Source organism: Myodes glareolus, chromosome 10, assembly GCF_982192425.1.
Source record: "Myodes glareolus chromosome 10, mMyoGla1.1, whole genome shotgun sequence".
NCBI classification, from domain to species: Eukaryota; Metazoa; Chordata; class Mammalia; order Rodentia; family Cricetidae; genus Myodes; species Myodes glareolus.
Genome location: NC_142035.1, coordinates 28,307,699 through 28,319,672, shown reverse-complemented (window position 1 = coordinate 28,319,672; position 11,974 = coordinate 28,307,699). Strand labels below are relative to the sequence as shown.

The 11,974-nt window shown below is 42.6% G+C and overlaps 1 long non-coding RNA gene across 1 annotated transcript; it reads right to left on the bottom strand.

Annotated features, from left to right (window-relative positions):
* Window positions 1–2,112: 2,112 nt before the first annotated feature.
* LOC148120595 (uncharacterized) lies at window positions 2,113–10,010 on the bottom strand. The gene is made up of 4 exons (XR_015739138.1): window positions 9,629–10,010; window positions 8,784–8,857; window positions 6,522–6,600; window positions 2,113–6,231 (listed from the first exon to the last, which is right to left on the bottom strand). It is a non-coding gene; the product is annotated as an uncharacterized LOC148120595 (long non-coding RNA).
* Between the last annotated feature and the right edge of the window lie 1,964 nt (window positions 10,011–11,974).

The window sequence follows — 11,974 nt, the reverse complement described above, 5'->3', positions numbered from 1 at the left end:
GCAGGAATTCAGGCTTAGTGCTATAACTTTGTCAAAAGCCCATGGCTTGTGAGTGTATAAGATAATGGCTGAGCCTACTTCTATTGTTTTACTAAACAATGTATTATCAAACTGCTGTCTAAATAGTTATGCTTACACCCAAATATTAGGGCTGCCTTCCCTCAGCCGGAGAAGCTCCTCTGCAGTGCTCAGTAGTTAATGCAGAAACTCCTAACTGGTCAAAATGCTGAGAATAAGTGTCAATTGGGTGCTCAGCCCCAAAGGAGACATTTATATCAACTCCTCCCCCAGTTGCAAGGCTTGGGGAACATCACAGAAGAAGGGAGGGAAGTTGTAAGTGCCATAGGCTGTCCCCAGAGTGCTGGGAAATGCTATGTCTTTAGGGCACTCCACCACTCAGCTAGTGAACTCATTTGCACAAGCTAAGTGTCAACAAGGTCTGTCAGTACAGCAATAGGCAGCACTAATCAGACTCTGAGTTGTCAAACAGAAAAGGAGGGGACATGGAAGGGGAAGGGATGGGTTGGGAATGCCAGGGGGAAGGGAAGCTGTTGAGGTGCATATGCTGAAGATGCATGGTGTGTATGCATGGAATTTTTGAAGAATCAAAAGTCCCATTAAAAATTTCCCTGTAATCTACATTATGCTCATGCGGTGGAGTCTCTGACCCTCCAGAGCCCATGAATTTGGTCATTTCTTCTTACAAGCCAGTTGCAAACAGCTTGTATCTACTGTGAGGAGAGAATATCCTAGGAAGGACATATGCCCAAAAAGGAGATGCTCTAGAAAAAAAGGAAATTCCAGAATTTGGCTGTGAATCTGCAACTGACTGCTTTTTGGTGGCGCCCAACTGTTCTGTCACACAGAACTATTTGTAGACAGGACGCAGGACTCTCTTCCTCTGTGAGATGGGGATATGAGACAGAAGGGAGTGGCATGGCATGTGTCAGGTTAACAGACCCCATGGCTGCCTCCTACTGTAAGGTCTGTCTCACAGAGAGTAGCAACCGTACTCTCCATGGATGCTGGGACTCCCCTTATGAGTCATTCCTACAACAGTGGTGAAAGCTTTGTCTTTCAGACCCTTTATGTGGGTGGCTCTTAAATGACAGTCCCCCTTAGACAACTCTCTGCCTGAGTCTTCAAACCCTTAAACCACAGCATGGGAAGCATTTCCAACTCACTGACTAAGGACCAATCTTGTGGTCTATGTATCAACCAACCTAATCTCATATCCAGTGGCCTGCTTAGACTTCTGCTATACACCTAGAAGGAAAGCAAGACTGCAAGGGTGCTTCTTGAACACAGTCGGCACGGCCTTGCTTGGAGCTGCCTTAGAGAAGGCACGAGAGCTTCCCTAGGATGGACAGGAGACCCCTCTGATGGTGCTAGGCAAAATGCATCACTACTAAGGGAGGATGCTTCTGCCACCAAGGGAAAGAACAGCTCTCCCAATGTGGGGGAAAAAACCTCTTTCACTGGCAAAGATTCATCAGAATTCTTCTCACTGCCTGCAATGGTCAATTTCTTGATTGACAACTTGACTATATCTGGTATTAACTAAAACCCAAGTGGCGGGATATACCTGTGACCAATATTTTTTGATTAAATCATTTAAAATGGGAAGATCCACTTTTAATATTTAATAGAGATCTCTTGAGGTGAAAAGATACACCTTTAAATTCAGATCTTTTCAAGTTTCACATCTCCAGCAGCCTATGTAAACGACATGGAAGAAGGAAGAATTTGCTCTTTGCCTGTTTGCTCTCACTCCCACTGGATGTCCATTCCTTCACTGGCAATAGAGCCTACTTATGTGGGATTCTGATGGACACTAAAGACCCAGCCCCGTGGACTGAATGACTACTGGATTCTTAGATTCTTAGAACATCTGTGGGCAGACAGTCATTGTTGGACTATATTATCATGGAAGCTTTATATCATGGAAGCTCCCAGTGTTTCACCACAACTTCCCAGGAGGGAAGTGAGGCACACAGGTTGTTCCTAAGGTCATCAAGCAAAACCCAGGATTGCTACCTTCATCTGCTACACATTCTGTTTTTGCCAGAGATCAAAAGATGAGTGAAGATTGCAGAATTGTTATGGTTTTTTTTAATTCAAAGTAAGTAAAATAAATTTAAAAGATCTGGAGAATAGTGGGAAAAGGAAGAAAAGTTTTGAACTGAAGTGTAACATTTAAGAGAAATTGGTATCAACAACAACATATCCATTATTTAAAAAAATCATTTCATGTGTACATTTCACTGCATTATTGCAGTGTACATTTCCACCTCTGATTAAGATACGTATATATTGTTTATGTGTTGATATATATATTTACCATATTGCCATGTGTACTTGTGCATTGTTTACATTTGGAGGTCATTGTCCTCATTTATTGCACAGTTGTTTATTGTCTTAGTCTTTAAGTTAGATAGGTATTGAGAATTATATAGATCAATAGTAAGATGTTTGTCATTTATAATTAGACTAATCAGGTTCTTTAGATACATAGAGATTATATTCAGTATAGATAGATAATCTTGAACCTCTTCAAAGAGCTGTAGAAAATGGCCTTTAATCTAACTCAAGAGTTCTGTGGTACTGAGACACAATCGCTCTGGGCAACACCAATCTATTGCCGAGAGAATGTTGAACACCAAAGACACTCCACCTGGAGCCTTTCTTCTGGGCAGAACTGGCCTTTGGGCAAAGAAATGCCCATACCTCAATCACTGACAGGGATACAGAGTATCCATAAATGGATAAAACAGCACTGTCATATCCTGCCAAGACAGGGTAAGATAGGTTTGAAAAGTTTCTTGCCTTTGAAAATGGTATGTCAGTTATGTTAGGCCTTAGCCAAAGTTCTTTGCTTCAACACTGCAAACGTGACTTTGGGTGATTGCCCAGGTAGTCAGTTGTCTCTGTGATTTGTTGCATGTTTTGGAAGTTGTCTGATTGTACTTCCTAATTACTCAGGTAACATTATTTTCCTTCTCAGATCTTCGATGGGGTTGAAGACTATATAAATGTAGTTACTTTCCTCTTATGACTTGGCCAAGTTATTTATTATACAAGACTTAAGCTAGTTAGAATAGGATATTTGTTCCTATTCTGTATAATTTCATAGTAGGTTTAGAACTCTCTTACTTAAACCAAAGGGGGAGGTGCTGCAGGAGCTCCTTCCGCTCCTTCAGCCAATAGCCTCTGAGATACCAGCCCACTGCAGCATGATCTCTCTCTCTTTAAAAAAGCAGCGGCAGCCCTCTGCTTGCTCTCTTGCTTCCGGCTCCACTCTGGCTTCTAGACTCCTTTCCTGATCACACAGAAGGCTGTTGTCCGTGTCAGTGATCTGTAAGTTTTTCCCCTTTAAATAAATAACCATTCTATTAATCATAATTCCAAACTGGTGTGGGATTGCTTGTGACTTATGCCTTCAGTGTGTATCCTATGAAAGTCCCTATTCTGGAAACTGAGGCTCTGAACATCCTTTCCCTGTTTGAACTGGCATTATGCTTAAGGAAGACAAATAATCCTCACTTTGGTATGGGTACTCATGAATTTTAGTTGCCAGAGTTTGGGTAACATCGGTCCAACACAAGGCTCAAATTCCCTTCCTCATGGCAGATGCAGTGTTGCAGGCTTCCAGACCTTAGTTCCCCAGACATTAGCACAGCTGATGCCATAAGGGAAGTACCATCCAGGCCTTGGAAGCCAGCGTGTAGGCAGCAACACCACCTGCTAGAATGAGAACAAAGACGTAAACTTTCCCAAAGTTCTGGGAAAGTACCTAAATACACGAATTTTGCATTTTGGCTTCTTTTGTTTGACTTCTGGCTAAATTTTCTTGCTAACTGTGGATTGTCAACCCAGGATGTGGTTTTCAGGCTTAAAGCTCACCCTAAAAAAGGCTTAGGACTGCACTCAGATCCCCAATACCTAGTGTAGTTGCTGTCTAATAATGGATTTTTATTGGCTTGAACCATGCCTGAGAGGTCTCTCTGGCAGATACCTCACAAATGTAGCATCAGGAATTCCACATGCACAGACTTGAGTGCTGGCCCTTGACTCCACAAATCAACATACCAATGTAAAATGCTTATCACTGTCAATGACCCATCATATCATTTCCTCTAGTGCTGCTGGTCATAGGCTGGTCTCAGTAGGTATCTCTCTCCATATCTGCATACCCAGGAAGCAGATAGTTGTACTGTCCCCTTGTCACTCAATGATGAGGCCTCACAGTGTTTACAGATGTAAACAATTCATAAAATGGAATTGACAAAAAAGATGAAAGTTCAGAGAAGAAGCAGGAAGAGCTACTGCTGGGGTCAGATGCGATCTCGACCAGCGTGGAGTTAGGGAAGGGTAAGCAAGTGACTGTGCAGTGTGGGCACCAATCCCCTTCAAGAGACTCTACTTGGGCAGCCAGATAATTTCATGAGGAATGTGGTAGTAGCAAAAGAAGAAAGATGACACTATCTAAACCTTCACATTAAAGAAACTATTGCAGAGATCTCCCAGCACCAAAAGTACATACAAAGGGATTAGGTGTTGACCCAAAACACACAGAGGATGATGATTAACTACATAGAAAAGATGTCTGCCTTACAGAGCGATGACATAAGAAGTCAATCACTGTTCAAAGTATTTTTCGTATGCTTTTCTCCATAAATGAAGATCAAAACTCACAATGTCGAAGATTTTAAACTGCAGTGTACTATACTAAAAATAATTGTTTTGTATTATTCTTTATTTACACATTTATTACCGACAGTATGGTTTTTAAGATTGATTTTTTTATTTAAAAATTTTATGTCTATATGTATGTGTAAAGTGTGTGTGTGTGTGTGTGTGTGTGTGTGTGTTTGTAGATGCACAGGGAGTCCAGAAGAAGGAGTGGATCCCTGGATAGCTGTAAGCTATGTAGAAGTAGGTGCTGGGAACTAAACTCGGGTCCTTTGCAAGTAGAGTATGCACTTTTAACTGCTGAGCCATGTCCCCAGCCTTGAAGGATTTTAATGTTTGTAGAACCTCATAAGGTTCACAAGGGGCTGAGATGAAAAACTGTGAGGATCTGAGTTGGTGTCACCAGAACTCACATAAGGCAGCTCATGACAGAGGGAGTCTGTAAGCCCTGCTGTTCCTCCAGCAAAATTGGACCCACTTGTATAAAGAGGAAAAAGAATGACTTTTATTCCTAAGTTAGGATGGGGCTTATTTGAAAACAGCAACAAGGTTTGAGAGTTTGGTTAAACAGGAATCCAGAAAATGGTGTAGCTATGGAGCAAGAACTGTTGTGACAGTCAATCCCATGGTGAGCTCAAAAGAACCTCTGATGTACTCAGATTGAGTTTATTCCTCACACTCTAGGGAGGGTCCAGAGTCAGGACCCACAACCCATTCCTGAGTACCTACTCAGTACCATGAATCGAAACTCACCTCTGGAGCATCAAAGCCTATGCAGAGGAACAACCAGATATTATGGGCTAATTGCCATCTTGGGAGGGAAGGCATTAGGAGGTAGCAGAAATTAAGGGTCCAATGTGACAGAGGAAGGAGAGAGAAATGAGGAAATATGTCCCATTTAATAATTTTCTTGCCATTTGTGAATTACCCCTGAATTGATATGCATGCCCTCAGTAGACGAGAACCCCATGCCAGAGAACTGTCACTCTGTCTCCTTCCCAAGTCATGACCATCTTTCCTTGTCACTTCTTGATCATAAGCAATAGGAACAGCCCTGAGAAAAGATCACCTATAACTTCTAAAAATGTAGATTCCACTTGGCCCACAGACTCCTAGCCATCCACTAATCTAGAGATGGTCTCCATGGAGACCATGGAAGTCGGTGCTCCTTCCATCACCCCGTGGTCCACCTCCTCCAGGTCATCTAGGATGCTGTCAGCATTGTTGCCAAGTCCTTGACCTTGCAAATCACACACTTCCTGGGAGCTGGGAACTACCCAAGGTTTCATGAGACTCCTGAGTATGCAGAATGATATGTGATAACTCCTCCAGACTCCATAAACCTGATGGTGTGTGGTCTTACCTGACCCTCCGGCCGGCCTGGCCCCTTTTATAACAATCCTTGGACTACCCTCCCTCAAACCTACAGTCAGATCTTCTGTCTCCTGAGGACACAGATAGCAGAGACAGCAACTCTCCGCAGTACCACGGAGCTGAGGAGCAGAGCTATGAGGACTGCAGCAGTAGACGCCTCCAGTTCTGGGGAGAAAAGGGGGGGGTGCAGAATGAGTCATTAGAGAAGCAACCTGGGGCTTACTTCAGAGACGAGGACATTGTTCCCTGTTAACATGGACCTGTAGCAATCTATATGGGTTTGGTGTCAATGTCAGGACTGAAAGTAGGCAACCATGCAGCTCCTGCCGCCAACATGCTTCCCCCATGCCATGCTGGGGTATGCCACTCTCAACGCTCTGACCCAGCGCCATAGAAGGGACACTATGGTTCTCACTGCTGCCTCTTTCTTTGTTGAATGTGGGCTTCTGCCCTACCTGGTCTGTGGGCAGGTGCTTAGGTATCTGCTGCTCCCAGGGCTGCAGGTGATAAAGCCTCCCGCAGCTGAGCTCAAACCTACGGATATTAAGGAAACATCATGACTAAATTGATGGGCTGTAAGCTGTAAACTGAAATAAACGCTTCCTGTCTATTCCATTCCCTAAAATTTCAAGTTTGGCTCCTACTCTGGAACTCGGCAGTCACAGGGATGAGCAGCAAGAAAAAGGCTCTGGACCCTCAGGGCCAGGAGGACCAGCTGAAACAGCTGGAGGATGTAACGGTGGAGTCCTGGCTGCTCACTGAAAGTGACAAAGGCTCCTGTCAATCTCTCCAAGATCCGAGATGTCAGCAAATCTCCTGTGTTAACCCAACTGCCTTAGTTAGGGTTTCTATTGTTGTGAAGAGACGCCATGACCAAGGCAACTCTTATAAAGGAAAACATTCTATTAAGGTGACTGAACTTCAGTGGTTCAGTTCATTATCATCCTGGCTGTGAGCATGGTGCTGTGCAGGCAGACATAGTGCTGGCTACGTCTTGATCAGAAGGCAACAAGAAATGGACTGAGTGGACTGGGCGTGGCTTGGGCATATCGCCCACCCCCACAGTGGTGTACTTCTTTCAACAAGGCCATAACTACTCCAATAAAGCCGCACCAAATAGTGCCACTCCGTATGAGTTTATGGGGCCAATTGCATTCAAACAACCACACTGACCCAGGGGCAGAGGAAACTCAGAAAATCCTACAATGGCAAGAAGTGCAAGGCCAGGCTGGGAAGGGGGGCCCGGCTCTCCCCCTACACCAACCACAGAGCTAAAGTCAAGCAGCAGCTGCAGAAGGAGCACTGTGCCCATTGCACAAGGAACTGCCAAGGCCTAAGAAGGCACACGATGAAACACAAAACAGGCTGGGGAAAAAAGTATAGGTTTGAATTCCTGTAAACGATTCAAAAATTCTATTTCAGGGTTCCTCTGGGCAGCAACTATTGTGGGACTATTGATAATCTGAGTAAAGCGGGGTCTTCTTTACCATACCCTTCCTGGCAGACTCTCCCTACAAACCAAGGATGACTTTTATAACAAAAATTTACCACCGAGTTGTTTAATGTGTCATTGTACCATGAACTTTTACCATTTTTAAATGTGCCATCAGGGGATGGAGACCTGGCTCAGCAGCCCAGTTCTTGCTGTTCTGTTGGAGGACCTGGGTTAGATCATCAGAGTCTACATCAGAAGGCTCACAACTCTGCCTGTAACTCCAGCTCCAGGGGATCCCTGCCCTCTCCTGGCTGTCTTGGGCAACTGCACATACCCACAAGTAAACACATGTACATAATTAAAAATAAAACAAATCTTTAAAAATTAAATGTGTTTCTGCGGTAAGAGAAGACAAAATACTCGTCAGGCTGTGGTGAGAACACTTGCAGTTTTGTATGCTTTGAAAAGACATTTAGTATGTCTCAGAGAAATTTGCACACAAGGTACTTCAGATTACAAGATCTGCAATACGGCTGAAAACCAAGCACATTTTTTTCCTTGCAGAAACCAAATACTTTTACATGCAAAATACTACGTGTGTTGTGTAAGATATCATCACTTTTACAAGTCTGTGTTTTGGACGTAACTGTTTTCTCACTCTATAATGTGTCCTCTTTTACTGTATAAACTATTTTATTTATAAGTATATCAACTCATTGCTTTTTTTAAATAGTCTGGAAGCCCTCAACAACTGATGACTGGGTTCCCTTATCTTAGGATAGTCTGTGTAGATTGTGTATTTTTTAAATCAGAAGTGGTCCTCACCCTGTAATTCTCAGCTTACTGATTATAATGGATAAACACCTGCCTTGGTTTTGTTACACTGGCCCTAACCTCTACTGCAATGTGAATTAATTGCCCTGCTAAGTAGGAAGCTGTGTATCTTTTATTTGTTGTTCTTCACATTTGGATTGTTCTGTAAAGACAGTACTATATTGACACCTTTTACAGACCTTACTGTAGCCTTTTCCATCCATGTAAACAAAATGTTTTCCTACTACACACACGCACACACAGGCATGCACATTCACACTCTGATACAGACATGCCTTAATTCAGTGCTGAGATAGGGGTTGGCAGAGAATGGACAAATGAGCAGGGAAGTTTCCTAATGGGATAATTTCCATGGTTACAGGTCCATTCTGACTATATATGTGCCTCAAACGAAAAATCCTCAGCCTCTCCACTTCCATTTCTTCTGCATTAGGCTTAAAATACTTACAGATGAAGAAGCAAAGCATCGTGATTTATCTCCGTTTTCACCGCTGAATTAACAGTTTCTTCCACCATAGAAACCTATGAAAGAGTGCAAAGCAAATGAAATAAATTCAGTTTGAAATTACATTTAACAAAATTTATATGTAAATTAATCTCTGCCGTGACTGATCTGCCATGACTTGTTAGCAGTCAGACTTATTTCTGTCCACACCATAAACAAACTTCCACCCCTTGTCTGTCATTTAGCTGAGGAAGAGGGCAAGGACAGTGGTCTTTACCCTATTTCCTAGTGTTGAAGGCATACTCAGGACTCTACCTGTTCTGCCCATGAATGCCCAAAGCCCTAAGTACACTGTCCCCACAAGGTCTGGCTGTTACAAAGTCAGCCTTAACCTGGCACCTGAGAAACTGATTTTCAGGAAAGTTCCAACCATTCACTCACAAGAGTGGTGCACACCCTAAGCTGTGTGCATAATCAGTGTGGCTTGCATTGAACACCTGCTTCTGTGTGAGTCTGGGTTATTGGTACCTTCTATGAACACAACACCTATGTGACAGATCTGCAATAAACTCTGAGCACTGCATTTGTTTCTAATGTTCTTCACGGGCTCACACATCACATGCATTCCCACAACTCACTGTCAGAGAAATTAAACAAGGTCTGTGGACTCTGGAGGAGACCTTGTAGGCTTGGCTCTCCTTTCCTTGTAGGCACCCACCCTCCACTTCTCTGTAATAAATCTTATCCAGGTGTAACTGTGTGCTGAGTCCTGTATATCCTGCTAGAGAATCGCCAGACCTGGCACCACTGTGGGAATGTGCGCATCATGGGATGCATCGGTGTCTCACCAGCTTCAGGAGCTTGACATCTGTCATCTTCCAGTCATTTCATTTTTGTTGTTTGTTCCTGTGTCTTCCTAGAGATCACGGACAAAGCACATCATTCAGTGAGTTCTCCAGTGGTCCAGATGTTAAGACAATTACTCCAATCTTCTTCTCAAATGATTTTGTTCAGTGTCTTCCTTTGGGTTAGATGATGACTGTGAATTAGTCCTTTTTCATAAGGCAATTCTGGAACATTCTCCAGTTTATTGCTAGTGACTGATACATGTTTTATTTGCTGTGGGACAATGTTCTTGTCCACTGCAGAGATTTGTCACTCATATTAGTTTAATAAAATGCTGATTGACCAATAGACAGGCACAAAGTATAGGTGGGGCAACCAGATTAGGAGAATTCTGGGAAGAGAAAAGGCAGAGAGAGTCAATCACCAGCTAGCCACAAAGGAAGCAAGATGAGAATGCCTTATTGAGAAAAGGTACCAAGCCATGTGGCTAAATACAGACAAGAATTATGGGTTAATTTAAGTTAAAAGAGCTAGTTAATAAGTCTAAGCTAACAGGCCAAATTATAATTTTGGCCTGTTATTTATATAACAGGCCAAATTAATTTATAATTAATTTATAATTATATAATTAATTAATATAAGCTTCTGTGTGTTTCTTTAGGATTGATTGTCTGCAGGAGTGGGTGAGACAGAAACTTCTGCCTGCATTTTGTGATGAATTTTGCTTCCAAATTATAGATGAAAAGTTTAATCCCTCCCTGTAAATAAAGCAATGAAAAGTTCAAAAGAAAGCCCTATACTATTCAACTAGTCCATAAAATTGCTATTCTGAGCTGGTCAGTGGTAGTGCATGCCTCTAATCCCAGCACTCATGAGGCAGAGTCTGGTCTACAGGGCGAGTTTCAGGACAGGCTCCAAAGCTACAGAGAAACTCTGTCTCAAAAAATGCTATTCTGATTAAATTTACACACTTAACTTCATATTGTTTTGATAATTCGGCAATTGGTTCAGAGGTTCAGAGTACATCATGTGAGTTCCGGAAGTTATGATTATCCTTTTGATTGTTTTGGTTTGCATTCACTTAAAGGAATAAAAATTATATCAAGTTATTTAAACCATAACCAGAATAGTGAAAGATCCATCTATTTTAATCTAAATATGCCCTTTTATATATTTGCATCTTATGTATGATTAAATCACATCTACAGAAGTCAGGCAGCCAATTAGTAACGATTAAGGTTAAAGTTGGAACTTTAAAACACCTACAAATCTTATTTTTATCACGCTTTCTCCCAAGTGTTGATCCATTTCCTATAGGACATACACAGACTCTGTCTATGTGAGAGGGGAAATAATGAAAAAGACTTCAGATTAAAAGTGTGGGTGAATTATTGCTGTGAAGATGGTGACCCCAAAATTAACTCTGGAGGAATTTCAACATGAAGAAAACATTATTGGTGACAACTGAAAACATTTTTGAGCAATAGACCAGAGGACCAGGCTGAGTGTTGTGCAAAACTGTCTTCCAGGTCTAGCATGGTTGTGGCATGTTAAGTTCACAGCAACTGTAATGAATGCACAAGGTTGAGCACATCAACTTCCTACCATGGAGAGACAATTCCCCACTTCTTCCTGAAGGTTCATAGGCAATTAATAGTTGCCATGGGGAAGGGCTCAGGAGACCACGACAGACCTGAGGATCTAGAGGCAGCTAATGGTTCTGCGAGAGGGAAATACATTTTCTTCAGTGGTGTGACCACAGGTTAAGGTGCCCAAGGTAATAATAACCTCTTACTTACACTACTTTGAAAAAAAATCTAATGAAACTCATTTGAATACATATACATACGGTCACATACAGGCACAGATGGGACACATGAACCTCAACCCTGGGGAGCAATTTACAGCTGATAGCAGCTAGGAGATGGAAACTCAGTTTTCTTTAGGAGTGTGGTCCATGGTAGTAGGCTGAGCATGCTCCAGAGGACGGTCTCACACCCATATGTATATGGGAATCACTAATTACACTCAATGGTTATATAAAAACAGGGGCTATACTCGGCAGCAGTTAGGAGCACTTGCTCTTGCAGAGGACTGGGGTTCAGTTCTCAGCACCCACACAGGGACTCATAACCATCTGTGACCCCTGTTCCAGTGGATCTGACCTCTGCGGGCACTAGGCACACGTGTGGTGCACATATGTACACTCAGCAAAACACACACACCACATTTTTTTAAACAGTAAATACATCAGGTTGTGGTGGGGATGGAAGAAGAGAGCACTGAAAGAGACTCCTGGAAAGTGGGGGCATTTCAGGGTCAAGGTAAAAACTTGGTACCAGGGAATG